This window comes from Penaeus chinensis, chromosome 7 (assembly GCF_019202785.1).
Source record: "Penaeus chinensis breed Huanghai No. 1 chromosome 7, ASM1920278v2, whole genome shotgun sequence".
NCBI classification, from domain to species: domain Eukaryota; kingdom Metazoa; phylum Arthropoda; class Malacostraca; order Decapoda; family Penaeidae; genus Penaeus; species Penaeus chinensis.
The window spans coordinates 37,061,561-37,068,195 of record NC_061825.1 but is presented as its reverse complement, the minus strand read 5'-3'; positions in this window follow the sequence as shown (position 1 = coordinate 37,068,195).

Here is a 6,635-nt window from a genome sequence, read left to right as displayed (position 1 = left end):
AAAGAATATTCACCTGTAATTATATAATTAATAAAATCATAAAATACTATATATTTGATTTATAGATGAAAAGAAAGTAAATATTTGAAATCAAACTAGACAGAGATAAATAGTATGTCTTCTTCACAGCTCGAGGCTGGCACATGGCACTTGAAAAACATCCCGATGTGTCTCTCTCATTATTATGAAGAAATTAAAATCCATTCAAAGCGTAAGTGTTCTTAACATTTATAATTGTATGCTATTAAAATTATGTTTAGTCAAAAATTACTAGAATGTGCATACAATTACTCAGATCATATATAATGACATAAATGTTATACATAATTTGTTTGTTTGTAAGAAATATTTTTGTTCTTTCAAGAAATGATTTACTTAGATTTGATGACTTTATATTGTTTTATTATTCCTAAACTAGAATAATTCTTTCTTTTCTAGGAATGGGTTTTTAGTTTTTTTGTTTTATGTTTTTTTGTTTTTATTTGGTTTTGCTGAAGATTGGATTTATTCGTTCCAGGTGCTGTGCACAAGAATGAAAGAAAATACCATCTTTGGGAGCCCAGGAAATGGATGAAGAAAAGGAAAGAAGATAGCTGAGAAGAACAACTTGTGTAAAGAGTGACAGGTTGGAGTACCTGGACATTTTGGTAAATGTACGTTTATTTTATTGTAAAAGTGTTATGATTTATGATTCAAAATGTCAACTAAAATTTGTAAACTCATTAAGTGTTTTGATATTACCCCTTCTCTCAGTTACCTCTAAGGCTGAAGTTAGATCATAAATAACCTGTGTGATTCTTCTTCTTTTATAGTGTGGGTTCTAAAGATAACTTTTGGAGAAACCACAGAAAGGAAATAACAGATAGTGCCCCTCTTGATAAAATATTTGAGTGGTTCCCAGAGGGCGCTACAACTATAAAAGAAGAATAGTCATACTTCAGCCTTAGAGGTAACTAAGAGAAGGGGTAATATCAAAACACTTAATGAGCTTACAATTTTTTGTTGACATATTGAGTCATAAATCATTACACTTCTACAATAAAATAAACATTCATCTACCAAACTGCCCAAGTACTTATAATCCAACCTGTCTCTCTTTACACTAGTTTTTCTTCTCAGATATCTTCTTTCCTTTTCTTCATTTCCTGGGCTCCCAAAGATGGTATTTTCTTTCATTCTTGTTCACAGCACCAGGCACGAATAAATCAAAACTTAAGCAAAACCAAATCAACCAGAAAAAAATAACAAATAAACTCATTCCTAGAAAAGAAACAATTATTCTAGTTTAGGAATGATAAAACAATATAAATTTATCAAATCTAAGTAAATCCTTTCTTTAAAGAACAAAATATTTCTTACAAACAAACAAATTATGTATAACATTTATGTCATTATATACGATCTGAGTAATAGTGTGCACATTATAGTATTTTTTTTACTAAACATCAATTTAATAGTATACAATTATAAATGTTAAGAACACTTACTCTTTGAAAGGGTTTAAAATTCTTAATAATAATAAGAGAGACATATCGCGATGGTGTTCAACAGCCTCAAGCTGTGAAGAAGACATACTCTTTATCTCTAATTTCCAGTTTGATCTCAAATATTTACTTTCTTTTGTTTCTTACCTCGAATATTTCACGATAATCTAAAACACTTTCGACTGTTGTATGGCACTCTTATCTGATCTCTCTCTATATATATATATTATTATAGCTATAGTATCAGGTTTTAGTACTGTATATACTTCAAAATTTAAAGTCTACTCAGATCACATATAGTACAAACATATAGTTCTTCTTAATCTATACATGCATTATTTTCAGAACTTAAATTAATCTTTCTAATAATAAAAACAGTACATGTAGTTTTCTATATTAATATATAAATTATACAACCTTAATATAACAGTACCATTGAAATATAACAGTGTACCCTTTAAATAAAGAGAATGTATGGTGGGGTAAAAAAAAAAATTATACTTTATGGTAAACTATTATATTTTAGAATTTCCTAATCTCAGTAAAAAAATAATATAGAAATATAAAGACTTAAAAAAAAAAAAAACTAATAAGATAAAGCATCATCTTTCTAGAAAAATAAATAAGTACTTTTATCTTACATAGTTAAAGACAAAAACTGAGGTATACATAAGTAATACATATACATAAAGACCAAGTGAGGTATACACAGGGTGGTTTCTTGACGAAATTTTGGGTAGTTCTTATTTCACATCCCTTGTGCACAACACAGCTCTGGCTTCACCAACCGGAGGTGTTGGCGTAGCCGAAGGTTAGCTTGTAATGATGGCAAGCGTAGACCAGAGAAAGTATATATTTTGTTATTAAATTTGCCTAAAATTGATTTCTGTGCTTAAATAGCACAGTCACTCCTCAATGTACATACGGTCTCGTAGTGGCAGGTAGATGGCCCACTACTTAACTCCCCCCCCCCCCACACACACACACACACATGTGTAACAACTACAATTGGCGGGACCTTATTTATTCGACATTGAATTACACATATTACTTGGCGGGTAAGTGTATAACAATAAAACAGTGCAAAGTGGACAGGAAGTGCGAGGGTTGTGCTTGGAACTATTTAGACTTCATAAAGGGCTTTCATATAGAAGACCACTGGCCCCAAAACTTCTGGAACCATAAGACGATCACCACCTATATCCATATCTTAAATACTTGAAACCCTTACAAGCGGTAAGTGCTGCTTAACAGCCATTTAAACGAAATTGCCGTATTGGCAATTACAAGAAAAAAAAAATTATCTTCTCTGCGTGTATTAAGCAAGTTTGAATGATCAATGCATATATGACTCGTTGTGGTGTAGCGCCCTCTGGGAACCACTCAAATATTTTATCCAGATGGGCACTATCTGTTATTTCCATTACACTTTTACAATAAAATAAACATACACTTACCAAAATGTCCACCTACTCCAACTTGTCACTCTTTACACTAGTTGGTCTTCTCACCTATCTTCTTTCCTTTTCTTTATCCATTTCCTGGGCTCCCAAAAGATTTTATTTGCTTTCATTCGTGTGCACAGCACCAGGAACAAATAAATCCAATCTTCAGCAAAACCAAATATAACAAAACAAAAACATAAAAAACGAAAAAAAACTAAAACATAAACCCATTCCTAGAAAAGAAACAATATTCTTGTTTAGGAATGATTAAACAATATAAAGTTATAAATCTAAACAAATCATTTCTTGAAAGAACAAAATATTTCTTGCAAACAAACAAATTATGTATAGCATTTATGTTATTATATATGATCTGAGTAATTGTAGGCACATTATAGTAATTTTTGACTAAATATCATTTTAACAGTATACAATTATAAATGTTAAGAACACTTACGCTTTGAATGGGTTTTAAATTCTTAATAATAATGAGAGAAACACATCGGGATGTTCAAGCGCCGTGTGCCAGCCTCGAGCTGTGAAGAAGACATACTATTTATTTCTAATTTCTAGTTTGATCTCAAATATTTGCTTTCCTTTGTTCTATAAATCAAATATATAGTATTTTATGATTTTATTAATTATATCATTACAGTTGAATATTCTTTCTTACCTCGGATATCTCACGATAATCTAAAAGACTTTCAGGCTGTTGTATGGCACTATTCTCTGATCTCTCTCTCTCTCTCTCTCTCTCTCTCTCTCTCTATATATATATATATATATATATATATATATATATATATATATGATTATAGCAATAATATCAGGCTTTAGTACTGTATATATTTCAAAATGTAGACTTCTCAGATCACATATAGTACAAACATATAGTTCTTCTTAACCTATACGTGCATAATTTTCAGAACTTAAATGAATTTTTTCAATAACAAAAATAGTACATATTGTTTTCTTAATCAAAATATCAATTATACAACCTTAATTTAATGGTACTATTGACATATAAGTATACCCTTTAATTAAGAGAATGTATGGTGGGGTAACAAAAAAAAAACTTAGTACTTTGTAGCATAGACTATTATATTTTACAATTTCCTAGTCTTAATAAAAAAATAATAATAATATAGAAATATATAAATTTTATGTAAAACTAATAAAATAAAGTGTCATCTTTCTAGAAAAATAATTAAGTACTTTTTATCTTACATAGCTAAAGACAAAAACTGAGGTGTATATATATAAAAAATGCATATGCATAAAGACAAAGTGAGGTATATACAGGGTGGTTTCTATACGATTTTTTGGGTCATTCTAACTTCACAACCCTTGTGCTCATTACAGTGGGGATTAGTAAAACACAGAGTTGATGCGCTTAACTAGGTGGCACAACCGAGGGTTGTTTACATCACGGGTATATAAATCTGCCGTTAGATGGCGTACATGAAAGAAAACATACTCTTACATGGGTAACTTAACAAAATACATGATATCAAAATATTCTTATACTAATAAACATCTTTGATTATTCCAACACAATCACAGTTTCAGATAATATCGTCATATTTCTCCGACCAATCATAGCTCGGATACTGTGGGTACCTATGCGTTCCTCAAAGGAAGCTTCAGTCTGTAACGTGCGCAGCCACAAGATTTTATCGCCTTGGATCGCGAACCGGCTAAACGATCTTTGTCGCACACAGGGACGAGTTTACGGGAGGAATATTAAGAAGCCGGCATGATGTATTATAGTTAAAATGGCCACAATCTCCTTGTAATGAACTTATATTAATCAACCTTATAAAGGTGATGCGACACTCTATAAATGCCAGTTCCAAATGTGCAGGAAACCGGTAAAAAGTAAGCCGTCGTCCGTAATCATGCTATTAAAGAGTTATAGATTGTGACTGAATATCTTACTAGTTGCATATTTCGAAAACAATAGTTTAGCGATATATATACATACATACATAAATACATGCATATATATATATATATATATATATATATATATATATAAAAGCAATGTAATAAAAATGAAAATAATGCGATCGCCTTCCATTAAGCGCCGACTGTCCGTTGTATATGCCTATAGCACGGACTACCACGCCTTTCGATGCTCTAGTGAAACCAAACTGTCTGAGCAATTGTATAATTATCAACATTGATGCTAGACTTGAGAATGGATAATTTCCATAACGTAACAAGTATTTCCGTGACGGAGAAAATCCGTAACATAATTTAGTTAACCCGTACGACCCACTTTATACGACACAGATGGAGGTTTGTTTTGGGTTAATGCATCTCAAGAGGATTATATATACACGTTTTTTGTTTACTTAATAATAAGGAGTAAATGAGATGTACATGAACGACAAATGGCTCAACGATTTACAGTGCGTTGTGCACAGATTGAAAAGTACTTCGTCAGTTTTCCTATATTCACGCATTTATTAGATAATGGTTGATCACTTATAAAACCAATTACAAAATAATCTTGCTCCATGAGTGAAAGATGGTTCTCGAGCCGTAGAGTGCAGCATGAATCATTGCTAACATTTTTACGATATTTATTATTAGTTTACGTTGTTAATCACCCATTTTCTTTCATCATACACATTAAGATATCGAATTAAAATATCTTAAGCTTTCTTTCAGCCACATGTTCTGCGAGACTAATACTTCACTTATTTCCTGAACCGGTCATTTGCGATGGAAAACGATAACAGATTCACACATATTACAAGGTAAATAATTGGAACAAAAATGATATTTGCAAGGCTGGATGGCTGTGAGAAACTCAAAAAATTACCAGTAATTCAATACACTGACAGAAAATCATTACTACAAAAAGCTTTGGTTCAGATATAACGTAAGAAATAAAACTCTGGGCGTCAATCAAATACCGTCCACATTTAAGAAAACAAATTCACAGGAATCTCTAGTTAACATATAACATATTTTGAATTAATCATCAAACAATCATGTTGAAAACTTTGTACAGGAATAGCATTAAACTTACAGCTAAATTGTATCCAAAAGCCTTATATACCCCAAGACCATGCGTCTCACCCCAAGTTCTAGTTCCAGTCAAAAGTATTCACTCATTAGCATTATCATGATATATGATTTCTAAGCATTTCTAAACAGGGCACATTTAACGCACATTTCCGATTACTACTACTACAATGCAGGATGCAACTAAAAAATCCCTTTACTTGAGGGAAATCTATTATAAAATTACTTAACAATAAATGTGTGTGTGTGTGTGTGTTTGTGTTTGCGTGTAAACAAATATATATATATATATATATATATATATATATATATATATATATATATATATATATATACACGTACATATACATACACATTCACACACACACACACATACATATATCAATATATATATATATATATATATATATATATATATATAAAACATACATATATGTGCATATATATATCTATATACATGCACATACATATACATATATGCATACATATAATTACATGATATATATAAATACATACGTGCATACATACATGTACCGGGACATAACTGTAATTGTAAATCATGACTGTTTGGCAAAATGTTGATGATATATTGGATGAGAAGAAAATAAACTTATCTTACACATGTATGAAAACAAGTAAACCGGTCAGAAAAAGGTATATTAATAACACT